Source organism: Trachinotus anak, unplaced genomic scaffold (genome assembly GCF_046630095.1).
Source record: "Trachinotus anak isolate AG129_WGS33_773 ecotype Australia unplaced genomic scaffold, CSIRO_AGI_Tana_v1 ptg000018l, whole genome shotgun sequence".
Classification (NCBI taxonomy): domain Eukaryota; kingdom Metazoa; phylum Chordata; class Actinopteri; order Carangiformes; family Carangidae; genus Trachinotus; species Trachinotus anak.
The window spans coordinates 5,684,990-5,707,706 of record NW_027273869.1 but is presented as its reverse complement, the minus strand read 5'-3'; the positions used below and the strand labels follow the sequence as shown (position 1 = coordinate 5,707,706).

The following is a 22,717-nucleotide window of genomic DNA, read 5'->3' as shown; positions in this document are numbered from 1 at the left end:
CAAATTTATCTAGAGATTGGACTTTATCCCTCTGTTATGAGTTGGCTCTGTTGTGTGCTGTATAAGCCTGTGGTGTAGATCATCGGATTTCCTTTCAAGACTACAAAGTGAATTTGTTTAAAACCGAATGAAGCAGGAAATCTCCATCTCTGACCATGACTCTGATCGCCTCAGTCGTTTGGACCCGCCCTGCCACAAACTGAACTGCAGCAGACCAACTGAGGGTTGACCTTGGTGAAAGGACACACCAGCTGAAAGACCTGTACACACACAGATGAAAATGTCCTAGTGTAACAACCACAGCAAACTCCCACCTCAGTTCAGTCAAAAGGAGCAGTAACATTAGCATACTGCTAACAACCTCACCTCTGTTGTATTTGTCCCCTAACCTCAGACGCCTCAATGCACCCTTCAACATAAATTATGAACAAAGCTAATTAGACTTCCATATATGATTTCCTATTAGTAATGCAAATGCATTCATTTTTGCCATGTTTTGTAGTTACAGTATAAATTAATATTGTTAGGTACTGTCTCACCTAAGGTTTTTATAACAGTTGGAGACAACATAAACTGAATGAGAAAGTTTTGACAGTGTGTACTACCGCTGTACTGCCGTCGATGTACAAATAATAACAGTTCGTAAACTGTTGCCTGGTGAACAATCCCTCAGTTTGACACTTACGCTCCTGTACCGTCACTGAAACTGACAGTGACTTAGTTTTAATTTTTTCCCACAAAACAAATGAGTAGCTCCACTATTACAGTTGTGTATTTATTTGTGTCCATTAATATCACACTCAATATTTGGCATCAAAAAAATGGATCCTGTATTTTAGCTGAGGTTAGTGTTAGCATGTTAACATTAGCTTATCTGTAGTGAGCTCATATGACGTGAACTTCTCTCAGGCTTAAACTCTGATTTCTCCTCTAGAGAGCAGAATCATGTGATATAGTAAAATACCTTCTGAAATAAAGTTTTACCTTCATGTACTTGTACACTTCAGACATAACACGACAAGCTGTTTAAACTAACGCTCGTTTTCTCACCTGGTTGTCAAACATGATTAACGTACAGCCAATTCTGCACTGATTTTCCATGACAGAGAGCCTCTACATCTGCTGCTGGCAGGTTTCTGTGTCTGTGTGCTGAGGCAGGTGAGAGCTTAACAAAGATTTTAATTTACTACTGTATTTTATTTGACTGGAACCAAGACAGAAAAAAAAAAAAACATTTCAGTTCTTAACGAGATTTGTCAGAGCAAATGCAATTTTAAACCGGGACACGAGCATTTTCAGCTTTTATACCATAAATATGCAAAGAAAAGCTGCTGTGGTCTCATACAGTGTAATGCTTTACAAAAGTGTTCAGATATAAGAGAAACACTGAATGTAAAAGTATATTTGATTGTGCAGAAGGACTGAACTGTTTGTAGATCCAGACTCTGACCTCTTTTCTCTACTGTCCCATTTGTGTCACTTATTTCCTTCTTTGATGGACTCGCATAAAACCACAACACTTCTCATTAGCCAGTAAATGACTCTATCGACCTTGGCCTATATAGTAAATATTGTTTGTTCTCCTGCTCTCTGCAGATATCATTTCTATATACTCCTATACAATAATACTGTGTCTTTCTAAGAAAAAAGGAAAGGAAAGCTAAAGGATTTATTTAATGTTACGTATCAGTTTTTTTTCCACTATTGACTAATTAATCAATATTGAAGAAATACAAATGATTCTTGTGGACAGATGTGTGTTTCTATAGTAGCCAAAATAAATACAAAATAAAATACACCAGTCTTTAGATCATAAAATAAAGTGGTAGACTTCTCTGTGGAATAATCCTTTAGGTCTTGTGTTTGTCAAGAACAAAAAGGAAAACATCTTAAGTTAGAGATCCAGACATATTTTAAGACATATAAAAATACAACTACCTCGTCAAAAATTCCTGAAATTGCATTTTATTCTTCTCCTCTATTGAAGAAAGTCTCATTGAAAAAGTTAAACTACAGGACTTAATGACACAGTTTGCTTGTGTAAATTGTCTTGTTGTCACAAGGTCTGCATAGCTCATTTCTCTAACTGTATAGGGGGTGAATTTTTATATAACTAAGCTGTTTCAATTTTATTAAGGCTTGTAAGTTATAATTGAAGGCGGGTCACAGAGGTTACGTCCATCTTTACATACAGTCTAATCTACGTACATACATCAAATTGAGAGAAAACTTACTGTGTCAAACTGCACATTCAAACATCCAAAGGAACAGGAACAGTAACCAAAGTGGATACTGTTAAGGGACTGGAAAGTTTCATACATTTAACGGCTCATAAGAATGATTAAGATTTTTCCATAAATATATTGCCTGGAAGCAGCTTTAATAGGAAACTACAATGTGCTTTATTTTCATGCCAGTAATCATTTTAAAAGTGTAAGATTCAATTTCTAGTTTCCCTCAATTGTAGGAATATACACCCTTGAAATGCACAAGGCAAGTGTGTAATCCACAGTATCACAGAGATTGCAGGGTGGGCGTTGGGAGCGTTACTAAACCATAAAAAACTGGACTTTCCCTCACTGTTTCTGCAGCTGGATTTGATACAGGGATTACCCCCCCACCCCACCCCCCCATCTCTATCTCACTCTTTACTTGGACCGTGACAGAGGCTGTCACCTCGGACGGCTGCAGGGAGCCGATTGCTCCGTCACAGAACAAACATCGCTCGCTCGCCAGAACACAGATGTTCCCTTCTGACAGCTGAGGAGGGAAGCGCTCAACCCTGTCACGCCAAACAAGGGAGTTTGCCCACTCTTTGTCACACACTCTGTGAAGCATCTGCTACAAATCCTGCGCAGTTCACTTCATAAACAAGACGAGACAGCTGACAGGGCCATGCTGAAGCTGATGTATGAACATACGTAGGACTATTAGAGGATCCTTGCTTTAGCACATTTTCCTGACGACTTGCTAATCAAATCATTATAAAGCAGCCTGCAGCAGGACTGTGCTGTGTGCATCGCAATCCAAATTCTGCATGACTGTTCACATCAGCTCTGGGATGTAACCTGTTTCTTAATCCAAGTACCTGACAGCTCTGTGAAAAATCTGCATGCCATAAAGATAACTGTCTTTGTTTCTTCGTTTTTCAGTTGAGCCTTTTTCACAAATTTTTCTGAATCAATCTCCAATCAGACGTTGAATTTTCTCAGTTCTCCATGATAATGTTTCTCTGCAGAGCAGCCATGCCTCAGAGATTCTGACTGTGTGAGATTTACTGTGGATTTCAGCAAGCACAAATCATCTGATTCCATCTGGTTCTGATCAAAACTGCAGAAAGTGAAACAGCTTTTCACCGCTCACACTGATTGAAAATGAAATCTCTGAGTCACTTGTGAGAGAAAAACTGATTTGGACGCTTCCCGCTGCGGCACGAAAGAGGAAAGGCCTTGATTTCAGATTTCTCTAAAGAAGAAGCTCAGGCAGAGCAAATACTAGCGCTGTTACCCGACACTGATGCTGAGTGCCCTTTCAGAGAGTTAACCACCACAACGACCTTCCGTAACGACACGTCGAGATGCTATCTGAGAGGCCGCGCTCATCAAAACCACAACAGCCAAATGGTCTCAACCTTAGTTTTCCTTTGATCAAAGTGTCTATGCATCAGCATCTCACGATCCAGTGTGCTATTTCAGTCCACCCCCCCCCCCCCCCCCCCCCATCATCAGCATTTAGGAGCGTTCAAACAGATCACAGTGTACCTGTGAGTCTTTTCTTTTGTCTTTTTATAGTTACGATCTGATAACACGGCAGCTCATTGTTTGCCTCCCTGTAATTGCTCTCTTATCTGAGGCTTTATGAATTATCAGTGACATGGTCTAAACATTTTAGTAAAATTTAGCAGGATTGTGGCTCATCAGAGAACAAAGACTGGGTTAGACTCACATTCAGCTAATATCAAAATATGTTTTAAGCATCAGCAGCAGTAAATGTAACTAAGTGCTTTTACTTAAAGAACTGTACTTGACTTAAATATTTTACATTTTATACACCTTTATTCCACCACATTTCAGAGGGAAATATTGTATTTTCACTGCCCTACATTTATTTTAGCTTAAAGTTAGATAACTCATAAAATAAAAACTGGAAATCAGCTAGCCAGTGAAATCTGTCTGCCAGAACCTCTGAAGGTCACAAATTAGCATTTGTATCTCTACATTTACTTTAAGTTTATGTTATGGAGGGTTATGTGTGTTACCTTTGGCTAGCTGTTTCCCTGTTTACCAGTCAGTGTTAGCTAAGCTAACTAGCTGCTTCCAGACAGCACAAAAGGCTCATAACCCTCCAAGAAACTACAACAGGTCATTTTGATTTTTCTACAAATCAAATGAACAAGAACAACATGTTCATTGAGAAGCTTTAGAGGTGCTGCTGAGCAGACTCTGCCACCTTTAGACGAACAGTGGTGAGCTATTTCCCCTTGTTTCCAGTTTGTTTAAGCTAAGCTAACTAGCGGCTGGCACGAGTTAGTGGAGAAGTGATATATGTTCTATTATGATATGAATGTGTTTCACAGACCTTTCAATCAATACCACATCCTTATGAACTTCCCCAACAAGATGAAGCAAATTGTCTGGAAAAATATGAGGACAAAATAAATCAATTATCCTACCTTCAGTGAATAGTAAATGAAAAAGGAGAAAAAAATTGCAGCCAATGCTAAAATCACTTCATTAGTCTCAGTGGAGAGTTTTTAATATCCTGTGATGGTGTGGTTGTTTTAGAAGCTTTTCCACCTAAAACTGGGACTGTTCAGGAAAAAAACATCAAAACATCAGTCGGAAAAGTAAGAGAAAGAAGAAAAGACTGCTCAGAATACACATTTACAGGTTTCAGCTTTCATAAACCCAGATGGTTTTTTGAAGGACGAGCAGGAAATGAAGTCAAACTGTCAGAACTGCATCAAAGTCCAAAGTAGGTAAAATCACAAAGCCATGTTTTTGTCAGCATTTTATTTATTTATATATATATATGTGTGTGTGTGTGTGTGTGTGTGTGTGTGTGTGTGTGTGTGTGTGAATGTGTGTGGATGAATGTCACAATGTGGTGTCAGTGTGTCCTTGTGACTACACAGACTGTCCTGTAACTGGAGGGACGTGGGTTTGATGCCGGTGACAGCCTGGTGTCCTTCTCTCAGTCAGTGTGTCAGCTCAATAACAGCAGAACAACATGGAGGATAATAAATAAATGATGTATGAAAAATTATATTTATCCCCGACAGCCAGTCAGGTGTGGGAGTCAGCAGGAAGATCTCTGATTTCATTTCAGGTTTGCTCGTCACACTTTGATGCTATTGCAGTTTCAAATGTGTTTGTTCACTTTGATTAATTCAATTGGCCACAGTTCTTATTGTCTCACTGCTGACTCACTAACACCTCAAAAACAGAAAAAGATGATTATTCTCCACAGCATTTGTGACAGGAAGTGTTCTGCAGGATAACAGGACAAGGCTCAACCTGAGTTTGAGCTTTGGTTTCTGTCCCTCGGCTCCGTATTCATTGATGTGATAAGAAGGGAATCACAGGCTTTTTGCTTTTTAAATGTATCAGAATATTAAATTCCATTTTCTTTTGTCTCAGTTTGATAACAGCGGAGAAATTACATCCTGTATCAGAGAGAAGATAGAAGCTACACGTGGTGCAAGACGGGTTTTAACAGTTCTCATGTTTTGTGCTTATTAGAAAGAGTGGCGGCTTTTAAACAGCTTTTCTGTCAGATCTGAACTCATTTGGATCACAAAGACTTCACTTTTTATACAGAACACTACTTTGCTTTAGTTGCTTTATATTAGGTTTCATGTATTAATTTGAATATCTATTTGGTAACACTTTACACAAGCATTTATAAGCACTTTATAGCAATATTACAAGAAAATAATTTTTGGTAGTTTTCACATAATTTATAGAAACAGCGTATCTTTACATGTTGCCCATTACATTTTATTTTTCTATACAGTAACACAAATTGTTTTGGTACTGTGACTGCTCATTAACTGACACTTACCAAACACAAATTAGCAAGTATAAATTACTGCACCATGACTGTGTGCACTGCAGTGACCACTGCTCATGTCCTTCAAGCTCGTATCATTATGTTCAAATTCTGCTTTTAAATCTGATCAAAAATGAAATCCTCCTCATCAAAGTTAGTGCCATAAAAAAAGCCTGCATCACAGACCACCATAGTCTGCAGTGAACCTCACGCTTAATCATGTTACTATGACAACACTAACTGAAACTTCTTTAACCTCATGTCTGCATTAATTTATAGTATCAGTAAAATTAGGCCCAACAGAAAAATGCAGGAAAAGAAATTACCTCATATTTCCTGGTAAATGCAGAACATAGCTAAATAAAATTAGGGAACCGGGCGTAATACAGTCCCAGGTCTCGGCCCCAGACCTGAGGTTTACATCGTAGGGTTAAAAGATGTTGCTTTATTTTAGTTTTTCTTTTTAATATTTATATTATTCAATATTTTGAGATATTTTACTTTGTAATGATGGGAGTATAAAACTGGTATTTTTTCAGCATATTTACATACATATGTCTTTTACCACTCAGTAAACCTAGCCTCTCCATTTTCCCCCTGCACATAAACGCACCACCACATTTTAAAGAGTTTCATGTCTTGTCAAAATGTCCTCATGTTCTCGTCATCATGGATTGATTCATTGATTGTATGTCTGGTCTAGTGTACAGCAGTGATGTTTTACACAAATTGTACCTACAGAAGCCCCTAAAAACCTGGTTAAATATTACATTTTTCATAATAACATTAAGTATTTGTGACTAATTAAATTAGAATCAAAGTTAAAGAGAAGGAAAAACTTTCTAATTTATTATATATGACTTTAACATTCAGCTAATCCACTTCATCAGGACTGTGTGGGCAGGGTCTGGTCAGCGCTGATTGATGTGGAAACATAATAATATCCAATAACAACAATTATATTTGGATTGATTGCTAAATTCTGATTGGTGCAGAGACATGTGACATAAAAAACAAAGTAGTTCAACTAACTCGTCATATGTTCACCCTAATGGTCCCAGTGAGAACAAATAGATGTTGAGATGTTGGGCCTTTAATGAGATGTTGGGTTTGACTGCATTACAGTGCTGTGTTGGAGTTGTGTCACTTTCTGTAGAAAATGTGCTTTTGCAGGAGGAAATGAAACCTGATGAGATTAGTTGTGTTTAGAAGCAGCTTTATAGTGGGGGTTTTGTCGTGTGCGTAAACAACTGAAACACAATCAAATTACAGCTGAACATCGACTGCAGTGATCACAGCTACTGTAACATGACTGGAGCTCATTTCAAATTCACAGCGCCGCCAACTTCTCTTTAAATAAAGGAAACAAAAAGCTCTGTATGAAATCACATAGGAGAATAGAAATACATTACACTATGAGGTAGCTCGCCATTTATCATCATTATTAAGCAAACAGCCGGAGCTTCAGTCGTGTGTCTGTGTGTGTGTGTGTGTGTGTGTGTGTGTGTGTGTGTGTATAAGTAATGCTCTATGAATATTCTTTCCTTGCTGCCTCTTACCTTTTGTCTCTAACAAGTTAAAGCAGTTTTCTACACCCTATATACATATATATATATATATACATATATACATATATATATATATATATATATATATATATATATATATATATATATATATAAGAATATTTGTAAATGAAAATGGTTTCAAAGTGGTTTCTTGGAAATGTGCAAGGAAAATGGAGAGAACACAAACACTGAGCAGAAGAGGATGGCATCACTCACAACATTGTTAAATGTGCACACTAGGTGTGAAGTAATTGTCAAGTCTGCAGCCGCCCTGCTCTTTATAAAGCTAAACAGACTAATACAGTGAGCGGATATGAACAAGGGGAGACTCTGAGTCTAAATCGTCATTACCTGCACAGTTGTGGAGAACACAGCAGAAGAAGAGGTGATATGAAAAGAACAGATCATGACTTCTCAATCATGTTTAAGAGCCATAACTGAGACTGTCTTTATTTTTATGTTTTGTTCCTTTCTGACTCCGTCTCAGTTGTGACTATAAATGCTGTCTTTGATGACAGGCTCAGCACGCTCAGCCTTGGGGCACTTCCTCCAGTCTGTGTGATCGGAAACCCAAAAATTCCCACCTCGGATTAGTTGGAGCCAATTTGCACAGCGCACTTTGATGAGAAGAAAAGGTGAGGAGTGAGGTGTCGGAGCACAGGGGAAATCTTTTTTTAGGTGTCTAATGAAACTTCTCAACGCCAACAACCGGAGAGAAGTTGACAGGCGATTATGATACTCTTTAATTAGCTCCCAAGCTCTGGTGTGTCTGTTGGCCAATTATCATCCCTGAATGCCACGTCTGATGCCTCCTGCCTCAGCTTTATGTCACATGAACCAAGGAAATATAGACTAAATTTACAGCATAGCATTTGTGAAGGACTTCACGGTAAAGTGGGTTCACCCACTGAATCGGAGTGAGACCCCACCAAAGAGGAACAAGACTCTTCGTCAGCTGTCAACGTACATGAGACCATCTGTGAGGGACAGAGAGGTGCGTGCGCGCTTAGACGAAATGAAAAAATCCTGTCGAGATATTTTCAGCAACTACAGAAGGATCTGTGGCGAAAAACTGAAAACGTCAACCGTAAAGACCAAAGGCATCTTTCTACAGCCACCATATTGTCCCACCACTCCACAGTTATACAGGGAGAAATCCATCGTGGAAAAAATGACCTGAATGCAACACAGCAACAAGACAGTTCTGAGTTAGGGTCAGTGGGGAAATCTCTCTCTGTCACTGTCATTGTTTCTTCCACCTTCATGTAAAACCTGCAGCTGATTGCCACACGTCTCTGAAAACCATTCTGGTAAATGTAGGAACTCAGTGAATACACTGCATGAGGCAGGCTGAGGGAAACATAGATACGCAACTGAAGATGAATAATAAATTCTGGACAGTGTTTGATGTTTTCACGGTTTTACAACTTCGATCTTATTTTTTATGGCTGCAACTCATGATTATTATCATTATTTAACAAATAATAGATATTGTTTAAAATAAGTCATTGCCCACCACAAGTTCCCAATGTCCAAGGTTGCGTCCTCAAATGTCTTGTTTTTTCTGTCCAAATGTCCAAAACCCAACTCATTTACATTTACTGATTTGTCAGATACTTTCATCTTTATGTGTGAGCGACACTGAAGCTTCAGTGAGAGTTTAAGCAGTGACAGAAGTGACAGTTAAAACACAGTTTATTGTAAGATGTTGAAATGAAAGGGCTGGAAGAGGTGAAGCAGTGAATGAAGTTGAAGTGTGGGTTTTAAGTGTGAGTGCTGAGTGAAGCTGAAGTACCCTTTGAAATGTGTTGAGCTGGAAGGGTCAGCTGAAGTGTATAAACTGGAAGATGATGTTAGTTGAAGTGGGGATAACTTTCAGGCGTATGTAATTTAATTCATTTGGATTTTTTTTTTTTTTTTTTTTTTTTTTTGTTTGTTTTGTAGTTTTTGCCACGATTCCTATCTGTGATACAGCGTTAATTCATGGGATCTGGAAATGCAGCAACATTGCTGAAAAGCCCAATACACCAGGAGACAAACATTCAGATGGTCAATCAGATTTTAAACAGGGGAGTGGAAACAAACATGAACATTACAACTATTAACCGAACCCTCCACTGGAAACATCTATCACAGTTTACATCCCAGTCCTGGTTCAACTTTGACCTTTGAACTTTGGCTTTGACCACACTTATGCACGCACAGTTTTCATGTGCTATGAGGATTTGATGACATTTTTTTGTTTGTTTTAACTGATGAAATAACGTGACAAACAAGGAAGACATAGACATCTAACACTGTTCTCTTTAAGGAGCTAATTAACAATCCGAAACTAAAGTACACATTTTGTTCCCCTCCTAAACTTTAACTCACCTTGCTGCAGTGATGTACAGGTGTACCCCAGGTGCATCAGTACACTATGACATCACTGCTGGGTGTGGTTACAGGTGCATCAAACCACAGCCAACAGTCAGTGGTAAAACAGACTGGAGATGTTTTTGTAATGGTGTTAAGACAGAGGTGTCTGTGTGTGTGTCTGTGTCTGTGTGTGTGTGAGAGAGACGGGAAAAGACGGGCAGCAGGAAAAGGACAGCCCTGCCAGCTTATCATAACTGATCCACACCCTCCCTCATGTCAGGGCGTAAGCCTGGCGGCAAGCAGCAGAGGCGGCCCCCACCCTGGCTCTGATTTGGGCCGCCCCTCTCTCCAAAGGTTGATGGGGTCTGCTGAGACAGAATGGCCAGGGCAAGAGGCTGAGGAAGGGGCAGGGTAAAAAAAAAATCTATTTAATTACACAAAGCAATTAAGGAGAGCACACAAGCTTTAAAATTAAATTGCACCTTTTTTTTTTCTTTTTTTTTTTGTTGTTACACTCGTCTCTCGCTGTTTTACATCACAGAACAACGAGGCTGAAGTTATTTTAGCCATGGCCCTCGTGAGGCTTATAATCCAGGCTAAGTGACAGGCTAATTTGTGGTATTAGATTGCTTTCATCAGGTCGTTTGGGCCTGCTTTGAACGTTAGTGGTATGAAAAGGCTGCTCTGCCTCAGCGGTCACATTGACTCGTATGCTGTGTGACTGCTGAGGGGGTTGAAGAGGAGGAGGAGAGGGGGGTTTCACAGAGTCTCTCAGAGGCCATATTTCCACAGTCATGTTCAATCTCCTCACGCCAGGTAGAGAACAAGCAGAGAAGTAGCGAGCTGAAGGTACGGGAGTGGAGCAGCGCGGGGAATCGTCCACCCAGCTGAGCTCGGTCAACCGCTCAGTCTGATCACAGAGTGAATTCAGTCTGTTTCTAATGAGCATGAGAGCTAAACTGAACTCAAGGTCTGTGGAATGAGAGAATAGGTTTTCTGCAGGAGAGGAAATCTATCAAAGGAGACAAGAGACGACTTGAGTGGTGTTAACATGGCTCAATCATGAGACAAAAACATCCAGTTCAATAGAACGAAATCAAAGTGTGTGTGTGTGTGTGTTAATGCCAGGCTAAAGCCTCAAGATATACCCTTAAACACGGACACACAGTTTCCTTTAACAATAAGACCCGTGCAAAGTCAACTTATTGCTGATGACCATTCAGGGTGTCAGAGGCCGAAACAAGTAATTAAAGGCAATAGAAAAATGGAGGATTAGTTGGAATTAATCCGCAACTTTTCCCATTTTCTTGCAGAAAACGCTGAAATGAAAGGATATGGAAATCTAGCAGAGCATAGCAGAACTAATGGCTTGGCAGTTCCCCCCCTGAAATGAGAAGGGACTAATGGATCCACGGGGCTTGGCTAAGATGGCTGAGGCCGATTGCATGTGGATTTAAGTGATTAAGAACATGGTGGCCCTGGTCCTCCTTTTGTCAGAGGAAATGTAATATATGACAATGGATGCTAAAATATGAAATTTTTCATTTAAAGAATCCATCACTGCTGCAGGGAATTCAGGGCACAATTCATATCTCAGATTAGGGAAAATGTGCAATTTGAATGCACATCATGGTGGAAATGACATGGCTGCAGGAGTCTGCACATTTCTGCTAATCTGTTAATCTGAGAAAGTTTTCGCTCTGGTTGTTTTCCCAAAGCAACACAACTGCCCATTCAAAGGCCATCCGAGTGATTTACCTCATTGACACTGATGTAACCCCAAAACATTCCTGTAAAATGAGTCTTAAACACTCATCCATGATTATAGCTGCTGATATGAAATTTATATGAAATGCATCACAAGAATCTCAGCTTTCCAAAGTTATGTTTCCTGAGTACACATTTGTGCTAAGTTGCCACAGACTCTGGGATTTGTCGGGGAGTTTTGTGAACTAAAATCAGCAATTAACAGATCAGAATGGTTAGCACAGTTATTTCTTTATGTTCTTTTTAGCTTGTAACTGGCAGTGGCTTACACAGTGTTAGCAACTGTGCTAATGCAAACTCTGGCTCTCTGTACTGACAAGGTTTCGGTGACCAGTTAAACAGCAGAGAGTATCAAGATGGTTACAGGAGGAAACATCACAGAGTAAATCAGTGATGAGCAGACGTATCAGAACAAGATGCTAACTATGCTAGCATCTTTTATTTGTTTATGTTGTGTGTTAGCTTGTAACTGGCAGTGGCTGACACAGTGTTGGTGGTTGTGCTAATGCAAACGCTCATTCTCTGTACTGACAAGGTTTTAGTTTTATTTTTCCATTTTCATTGAAGGGGTCTTTAACAGTTTGTCGGACTGTTGACTGACTTAAAATGTCACACTGTATGTCACCCTGTCAGCAGAATGTTTGTATCGACATTAGTTAAATAGCTATCATAATATAGATTGACATGATTTTTTTTTCAGCAGTTTAAAGGAGCAATGAGTGGGATTTTTGCTGTGCTGTGGTAAATTATGATTATGAATTAATGATAATTCAGCCAGTGTTGCAGGTAATTTTTTATGAAGATTGCACTGAAGGTACATCATGCTGCATATAATGTGTCAGGTTGTAAGAAAAGAGGAGGTTTAATAACTGGAGTCATAACATTATTGTCCCTTATTATTGTTATTAATATTATTGGATCATCATTTAAGATGATGTTATGTCTGACATGGAGATATAATAGCACATAATGTAATACTGTGATGTTCTGTTATCTGAGAATTGATAGCCTCACCAGACTTTATTACATTTGCAAGACAAGTAAAGACACAATTTATTATATTTCACCAAGTTATTGCATCATCTATCAACAAATAATTGGACACCAGAGGGCTATGCCTGTGTGTGTGTGTGTGTGTGTGTGTGTGTGTGTGTGTGTGTCACTGATACATCAGAGAAACTGAATTCAAATGTTCAAATTAGAAAGTTACAAAATTACAAGTTAGAAATGTGACATGAAGCCATTCAGAGTGAGAGGATGAATTTCTTTAGCCACGTTATTAAAATGATTTATTCCAGATTTGTGCTCAACATGTTCTCATATCCACATGACGGAATGTTTGTCAGTGTTTGCCTTCAAAAAACTACTCATATGGTTGGGTGTAGCTAAAACAATCTGGGTAAGATTAGAGCTGTGGTTCCCAACCTTTTCCAGCTAAGGACCCACTTGAAACCTTCAATGTTGGCGGCCAACGTCCGACCTGTAACAATATGAAGGCCAAACAATACGCTTTTTATTTTAATGATGATGATCGAAAATTCAGGATTGAATTGAATTTCTTTTGTTTGACGGGGATAGATGTCGATTCACCATCTGTCTCTTGACTCTGTCTTCTTATTATTCATCCTCTTGCTACAATGTGGTCTGACCGGTGACAACATAAAAGTTCCTATCATTGGTTCACCATAGTGATCGACCTAAATAAACAAGAAAGAAAAAACAATGGGGGAGTTTTTTAAACATTTTCAGTGTTTTCAAAGATCATGTTGTATTAAAACATTTAAAAACATTATTTATATTAAATTTTTTGTAATTACATCTTTTCACCAAAACTGGTCTGTTTTTCAAATGATTTGTCGGCCCACTTGCAATACCTTTGCAGACCACCAGTGGGCCCCAGCCCACAGGTTGGGAACCACCAGATCAGGGAAAGTTCGCCTTTGGTCTGAGACCAAATGTTATTGTCCAGCCATCTTCCCCGACCTCGTCCCCTCATCACTTTGTGCTGAACTACAAAGACACACAAGTTTGGCACTAATTGTAGATTTGAGACTAAGAAGCACTGTCCTGTTTCTGAAGAGGAGAGTCTCGTATGTCTTTATGCTCGACCAGAACTAGTTTGTACAACATGTTGTCCAAACCTGTCATAAATCAAAAGTGTTTTTAGTTTTTCCAAGCAGCCACACTGGAAGACAGAGTGAAGAGACATCAGAGAGAGCGAGGAGACACAGTATTGTTTAAATATGGGGATAACAGCACACAGACGGTCTCTCCTGGAAAACAGTGACAAAAATAGTTGTCAGGAATAAAAAATTAAATAAAAAAACTCTGCAATGCTGACCAGTCACTGTGTGAGGTAGGTGTTTAAGAAAGTTACAGAAGTGTTGGAAGACAGCTTTTATCTGACATGAGAAAGGTATATGTGTGTGTGTGTGTGTGTGTGTGTGTCCGACAAGCACTTCTGATGAAAAGTACTGTCATCAGTATTTTTACATGCACACAGGGAAACCAGGTCACTCAGAGAAAACAGGTTGAAATCATTTACTTGCACAGTAGTAACCAGTTACTGTGACTCTGCCTGTACATGCAGCTCGTCAGTAACAGTCATACACTGCTTTATTTAGAGGTTCACTTGTGTTAGTTCAGTCGTTGTCTGACTTTAGATGGATTTGTACAGAATATGATCATGTAGATGACTGTTTTCATCTTGACTCTCAGCTCAATACTTTCCCTGTCTGACGTCTGTACATGCACATGCTTACATGTAAAGAGCCAAGAAGAAAGGAGGAATCTAGCTGTGGAAATAAGCTCTCTAATCCCACTGACTGTGGAGGTTTCTTGTATACTGTGCATGATGTTCAGATCAGATATCCCACTGGAATCTGCTCATCATTTGTCGTCTGTATTTGATTTTTCTGCATATGAATGCAGCTCAGCTCAGCAGCCGACTTGGGATTCAGCAGCAGCTCTTCTAATTTATCTTAGGTAAACCTGCAGAGCTTTGCAGCTCAAGTGTGGTACACTGAATGGGCTGACTATAGTAATTCTTGAGTTTGTCCAACTCTAACATTTCATCTAAAACTGCAGCGAAGTACCATTAACAGATAAAATGCTTCAAAAACCTGAATTCAGAAAGAAGTGAATACCTTTCAAAGAGTCTCTCTAAAATATGCAATCCAGTGTGCTTGTGCCATAGCTCCCCACCCCTCCTCTCATTATAAGAGTAGAGGACGTACGGTAGAAAGTAGAGGGGTGGGACTGCATGCATGCCGTCTCAAACCGCCACTTCGTACAGCCACGACCGACTTCGACAGGTGCCGGCGGATAATTGGGCGCCATGCTGACTACAACTGCAGTGCTGCTGTCTCCTAGAGCTCATTACTATCACTCAGAAGTTCCCCTTAAAAACCTCCACAGCCGCATGACTCCACATATTCGGTAAACAGACGACCGAAATCTCTTGAAATGCTGACATTAAAGGGGCCTGTCGTTGCAAGCTGCTGACGTGCTGTTTGGACAGGTAAATGATTGCACTCAGCGTGCTGTCAGCCTGGCGAGCAGGAAGTTCAGCACATACATGGAGACATATATGATGAGGTATAGTCCATCATTTAACGAATTTGATTTATATCAACTGTGTGCTGGCTGGTGATGACTGTTTTTGCCTTGTTGCCCTGATGCTTGTAATGGACAACAAGGTTGTTCATCAGCTTCAGCGTTTGGTTGGCAGGTGTGAAATCTATGGTCTTCGTACACATGTGCAGAACTCAACATAAACACACTTTAAACACCAAACACACAACACACACAGTTTCATTTTGCTCACAAGGCTTGCTTCATTAAAATAGAGACAATATAGATGGTGAGACAGGAGAGAAGGGATACCTCTCACAGAGCAGGATGGGGCGATCACCCTTCCTATGGTCCGACTGAATAGACATGCCCTTAGCAAGTCACTGCAAAGGTCTGCATTGGTGTTGTTGTGTTGCCAGTTAGAAAACACAAACCAGAAAGTCCAGTTTAAAGTCTCGTTAGACATCAAGTTTATATCAAACTCCATTAATACATATTTGAACAAGAATGGAGCAAGATTAGCTCACAATGTTCATGTGAGGTAAATCCTAAAATCAGCAAAATGCTACAAGCTTCAAACTACAAGGTGTTTGCACATGATTGGTCAACAGGGTGCATTAGCAGGTGACACTGCACCGCTGCGCAGCAGAAGTTGAGCCAGGAGTGGCCCGTCACCAAGGGGAGCATTGGAGTATAAAGCCCCTCTGTCTGCCAGTAATTATCAAGGGGAAAAAAATGAGACTCATTAACAGTTGGTGCATTCACTGCAGTATGTGATGCAATGTGTGAAAGGTCATGGTGAGTAACTGAGTCCTGACCACTGGTCCTGAGAAGACTCCACACTGAGACGTCACTCAGTGCTGAGGGCACAGCGATGTCCTTTATTAATGTGAGTTGCTCAAGCTTTCTGTATGGTTTCTTATAAGACTTTGAATATTGTCCTAGAGTTATTTGTCTATAGCCCCATTGATCTGTTGCAGAAGGTTATTTGTACCAGAGTCATCCAGCCATGGACAAAGTAAAGTTCGAACCTGGCTTTCTACCAACAGCAGCATTAAAGTTCCTCTCAAGTCATGTTTTAAACTCTGTAAGAACACTCTGCTATGATTCATATTTTGTTTACCATGGTTTTTTCCCAAAATAAAAAAATGTACTGGTGCTGAAAGCTCATCTACTCTAACTTCCTCACTGAGAAATTCTGGATCAGACCTTGTGAAAGAGCAGAGAGCATCAGGATGGTTAGAGGAGGAAACATCAGAGAGACTCTTCCACATGTTTGAGCCTCAGTCAGACCCAGACTCAGATGAGGAGTCTGCTGTGACCAGAATCAGAGACTAGCAGACGGATCAGTTAGCTTGTAATTGGCAGTGGCTGACACAGTGTTAGTGGTTGTGCTAATGCAAATTCTTGTTCTCTGTTCTGACTGGTTTCAGGTTTATTTTTCCCGCCCCCCCATCCCCACAAGTTGTCAGGGTTGATTCCTCACATTTGTGACGTATGAATCTCTGGCTGACTGGATCTGTTTTTAGGAGACTGTCATTGGTTCACTGCAGTTCCAGGGTGGATATACTCAGTCATGTTGTTGACATTATTATTTCACTCATGATATGTATTGTATTATATAAAAACATCATGTGGACATGTTGACAAGGTTTAACAGTTGATTTTAAGCAGGGGGGGGTCTTTAAAAGTGTGATTTTCTTATGAGCAACAACTCTGCACTGAACTCTTCTTATCCTGTCTTATTGTATCATACGGTGCTGTCATTATGAATATCTTTCGTACAAAAATATAAATATATATATAAATATAACAAAGTGTAACTGTAATGCTGTGGTTTCACATGCCAGTCTCTAATGACTCTGTATGCCCTGGTTTATCAAAAAATAAAATCAGAGACATCAAAGAATATTAAAAAGGAAATGAAAATGAAAATGAAAAGAATTAATCAATCAATCCCTGAATTCTGTCCGACAATACTGTTGAAAAGAAATTGATATCAACATCAAAATAAAGGATCCGCCTGGAGAGGTTAGGTGTTTTTCTGGCTACAGGGCTGAGACAGGATCAGCTTTTTTGCCAAAACCTATGGCAGCATCTCCACAGGAAAAAAGTAGGGCTGCATTGGTTGTGTTGTGTTATTTCAGATACCAATAAAAACACAACCATTGAAATCCAGTTAAATGAAGATATTCATATGTTTATGAGACAACAAGCTACAACAGGACCCTTCACCTAAAAGTGATAATAACCCATTGCCCCTTTAACAACTCTTCGAATTACGTCATTCCATTGAGTCATGTTGATAAGTGATTTGATTCTGTGTACAGCACTGACACTAGGAGGCATTATTAAAATCTAGGATCAGAGAAAAGTCCCACACACTTCACAAGTCAGCTGTATCTTTGGCTTTTAGTCTTTGCTCAGTGGACAGAAGCCAGAGACCGGAGGGGACAGACTCACAATGTCAAAGTGAGCAGTCAAACTGCGAGGTTGAAGAGTTACAGGATTCAGTGTGATTGGGCACAGACGCCTGCAGACCATCTAATGATTCCTAAAGCAGAGCTGGTTTTGCTAAACTATTCCAGCTCCTGTGGTAACCGGGAGGACAGTTATAGATTGATTTACATTTCCTAAAAGGTTTCCCCCTTTCTGAACAGAGAAAATGATGATGGCCATGGTGTAATATTTAAAAAACCAGATAATTACACTCTCTGAAATGACAGCCGCAGACAGCTTCAAGACACCAAACAGCATCAGCTTTCACTTACATGCCAGAAATAATTATGTCAGAACAGATGCCGTATTTTTTTAAAAGGTATATACAGTATGAAGATGAAGTAGATCTTGTCAAATTAAAACTAATATCAATAAATATTTGTGCTTAGTTTGTGAAATTGTTGTTATTAGTTGCGATGACTTTTCTTTTGCTCTGGATAGCAGTGTGTTTTCGTTAACATCCCTCAGTTTCATTATAAATACAGACAGTGCTGCTCCTCAGTATGCATCTACACCTTTGAAGAAAACCAATACCCCAGAAAGTGTGCCGCGTGCTTTCATGAAGTAGGAAAAACATTTACATTTTATTAAAGCTTGTAGTCTTTTCTTCATCCTCATAACAAACCTTTCTATAATAATGTCATGCTTGAGTGTAACACAGCCTCCCTCAGCTGTTGTCTTGAATCAAGTCAAAGGTGTAGCTTCCTCTTATAGCTCTTCTTTAGTATTCCTCTGCCATGAAGGTAATGGACTTACATGAAGCAGATTAAAAGAATATTGATAAAAATCAAAGCAGAGATACCCTGACTTTAATCTGTAGTACAGACCAGAATCTTAATACAACTCAAAGGTCAAAGCTGCTAGTAACTACTAGCTAGCTTCAAACCAGTGCTAAATAAAGTTGCACCATTACAACCTAAGAAATGTAAGACCTTGGTAATGTTTACATGGGTTACTTACTGACAATGTTTAGTAAATGTAGTTATTTGTTAATACATGAAAACATTTTAAAGTTAGAAGTACTGGTGTATGCACTTTCCAGATAGGCCACCCTTCCTACCATGATTTGGTAATTTAGGCTAACGTTATTAGCATAATGTTTTGTAATTTGGGGTGTACGATGCTATCTGTGAAGTTCACTTTAAAATCTTATCAGTTTGCATAATGATTTATTATTAATTTACACTCTGTTTGCTAACGCAGGTTTTGTCAGTCCAGTTAGTGAAGGGGCACTACTTTTTGGCAGTTTGGGTGTAAATATTTAGTAACAGATCAGGTGTATTTAGCTGGTGTTGTTGCTTATGTCACACAGAGACTAAAGTTGGATTCAAAAGCTTACAGAGTACATCACCACAAATGTTGTGACTCTATACCGGCTCACCTGGTTAGGTGAGGACAGAGTATCCCTAAATTTATGATGTGTGATACTGGGCTGTATAAAATTTAATTTAGACTGATATGAGCGTTGGATTTTCACATCCAGCTCTGCCTAAACGTGATGGCTCTCGACAGTCGGGTGTGCTCTCTGAGGGAGACTGACTGCTCATTGCCAGTGTTTCTCTCTCCAGGTTTTGTAATTAGCTGCCAGCACCTTGAGCTTGACTATGTAATTGGTTCCTATGCTGCTTTGGACTCATTAAAGTTGGCTATTTGATAAGTTGATTTGCGCCGTGTCCTTCAGAGTGACTGAAAAGGAAACGTTTAGCTCAGCACAGTATTTGATCCATCAGGAGAAAACCAGTGCTCCACCAATTAGCTCAGGCAGCTGAAGAAGACAGCTGAGGAGCTTACTGGGTCATCCCTCTCTAACAGTAAGATCCAGTACTGACTGGTCACATTGTGTGGCATGCCTTTCATCTATAACTGACAAATGTGACGTCCTACATCACAGCAGCATATCGCTTATTTCTGGCTTTGGAGTCCAGAGAAGATGTCTGCTGTGTCCATGAAGATACTGAAACTGGGCTAATGTCAGACAATTGCAGCATTAAAATGTTGGTGTTGAGTGCTGATATAAGAAGGTTCAGTTGTAAAAAGATTAAATTTTTGTACATTTACAACATTTACCCTCTGTGTAGATTGAAGTTTCCACATGTAGCTACATCAGCATGAATGTATGGTTCTTAAACAATGATACCTTTTGTATGATCATTGGGAACAAACGAGAAAATGGTAGGGAACACAGGTCAGCTCTATCGCCCACCACTGGTATTGGTTTGACTGGTTGTCCCAGATGCTACACTGCCTCTGGTTGCTCTTATAAAGATGATCGTGGTGATTTTTACACTGGCCATTTACCTGTTCCACCATCTGCCATCACCACTCAAAAAAAGCTTGATAGTTGGGGTTATTTGACATGGGATTGTGTGAGGTACTTCTGACTGTAGAGTCAGTGTATTACCTCCTGTAGATTCAGATCAGTCATTCTCAGTTTAAAGAGGCACCAGCTGAATGATGTGCTGCTGTGGACAGGGCCATCTGCAAAAACGTGTTTTAGCCACTTTAAAAACTGCCCACAGAAAATACTAATATCAGTGGAAGAGTACGCTTTATTTTGAATATTTTCACCGCTTTATCTCACCGCCAAACAACCCTTTCCTTTGGAACTATAGTTTGCGAACCGTTGAACTACTGTATTCCTACACACAAGCACAACTACAGCGCAGCTGTTTTATTCTGCATATCAGCTGTTTGAGGCAGACAGAGCAAAGAGTAGGAATACGGCACTTGTGTGTAGAAATGCAGTAGTTCGAAGGTTGAAAAAATGTAGTTTATAGATAAGGACCTCACACAATCCCATGTCAAATAACCCGAACTATCACTTTAACCTGTGTTTGCTGTGGAAACAGTGTAGTTGTCCTGTTTTCTGCTAGAAAGCATCACACATCACCTCACTGAATTGAGTCATTTTATTCAGCAAGTGACTGTGTAGTTTGTTGTTTAAACCTACATTGATTGATTTTCTTGGCCCAGTTGGGAGACAGCAGTAACACTGACATAAAGCTGATTTGGCAGATGAGTAAGTTACCTGACATGGCGCAAGATGTTTCTGTCTACCAGTAGATGTACGTCCAGTATTCACTGTCCTTTTAGTAATAATAATATTAATATGAATATTAATATTATAGGGAGCAGTGAGACTGAGTCAAAACGGTGAAATTACAGGTGGTGAAACTTCAACAGATAAAACAGAGAGTCAAATGATAATTCTCTGTGGGTTTGTCACTACAAGCAACACCTTTCACATCACACACAGTTATTTGATCAATTTTAAAATAAAAATATTGATGGCATGATTGTCCAAATGCACATCAGTACAGAAACATGTGAATTAGCCATGATGTGAGACACTGGATCTGATGGTGTGTTCAGTCTGAAAGATTAGCGTGTTGTAATGGCTCTGATTTTACCACAGGCCTAAACACATTGCTAATTGAAAATGAATCTGTCCACCAACTATAACAGATTAGCAACCATCTCATGTGGCATCTGGAACATCTGGCTTGCACGTCAACACATCAACAGATCCCAGAGCCTCGAGACTGGAGCTCAGTGGGTTCTGCAGTCTGGAGGTTTGGTGTTACTGATGTGTTGCTGTGCTCACAAGCCACTGTGACAACATGACTATGTTTCTGTCTTCCCCACCAGTGTAGCCTGACATTCAGCCTGACATGGGGAAGGAAATAGAGACGCAGGGACATAATGTAGAGCATATTTGTCATGGTACAGACTGGTTTTAATTTTACACTAATCTTAGACTGTTATGATTGTAAAGGATAAAACTTGGTCAACATATGTAAAAATACAGTGACTTATTTCCCTAATTTCCCTAATTTCCCTTCGGGGATGAATAAAGTCATCTATCTATCTTTATTATTTGTCAATGATTGTAGCTTTCATGCTGTTGAAAGGTCACAAGGTAACAAACTAGAGTACTGATAGCTGCAGGCTGGTGTAGCTCGTTTGAACTTGAAAGACCTGCTGTATTTAGCAGCAGAGCTGGAGGCTTCATAACATTTGTTTTCTGTTCACTTATTCCTTTTTTTTTGAGGTTCAGTCAAGGGGTGGATCAATATCTCTTGTTAGAGGCATTGACATTAGCATCAATAGGATTGATATAAAAACAATGACCTGTCACTCATCTTCCAGTAACAGTGCAATGTTTGATCACATGAACACACTTTTTTAACTCATGCGTTCTTGTGTACAGACACACAGCAATAATTTTGTTAGTGGCACTGATGTCCAAACAAAGGAGGAGCACCATTTGCATTTTTGCACTTTGAGTTCCCTCGTCCTTAAGTCTATGGGTTGTCTGAATGGGATTTTGGTTGGATGGCTGAAATAAGGTCTGTGTTAAACATAAGCTCAAGACATTTTCATCATAAAATACATCAGTAAAGGAACTTTAAACTGTCATTAAGTCATTGTTAGTCCTTTTGGTTCAACAGAAACTAGCTGTAAACACAGCCCTGACATACGTTCCCCTTTCAAGGTTATATGGCTAACGTGTTGGCCAGTGTTAACAGTTGCTTATTTACACATCCAGCAGAGATGGAGCAACATCAGCATTCATTTGGAGTTATGTGTCTGGTCACCTGACAAATGGAAGTATTTCCTCTCTTTTAGCTCTATTTTTGGTCTCCACCACCTCCAGACAGAAATATCTGGCTCTTTAGCTGCTAAATGCTCCACTGTGCTCACCAGCTGTTCTCTGACTGTGTCTGTCTGCTGTTTGGTGCTGAGCAGGCAGTGTGCAGTCGGTTTATCAGAGCTGTCTCACTACAAACAGCTGACTGCTGCTGCTTGAAACAAAGGTTATAATGAGAGCTGTGGGACCGAACCAACACAGTGGCTGTCATAAAACCAAAACAATGGACTAAAATGCTACGTGGAGCTCA

The 22,717-nt window shown here is 39.7% G+C and overlaps 1 protein-coding gene across 4 annotated transcripts in view; it reads right to left on the bottom strand.

Moving 5' to 3' along the window:
* The window catches only part of LOC139635349 (chemokine-like protein TAFA-2), a 67,206-nt gene that overhangs the window by 29,836 nt on the left and 14,653 nt on the right, over window positions 1-22,717 (bottom strand). The window contains exon 1 of one of the 4 annotated variants that reach the window (XM_071502561.1): window positions 4,673-5,915. The exons of the other annotated variants lie outside the window; for them this stretch is intronic. The gene's annotated coding sequence lies outside the window, so the exon portion shown is untranslated. Of the gene's footprint in view, window positions 1-4,672; window positions 5,916-22,717 lie in introns of those variants that run through there. 4 annotated transcript variants of the gene reach the window in all.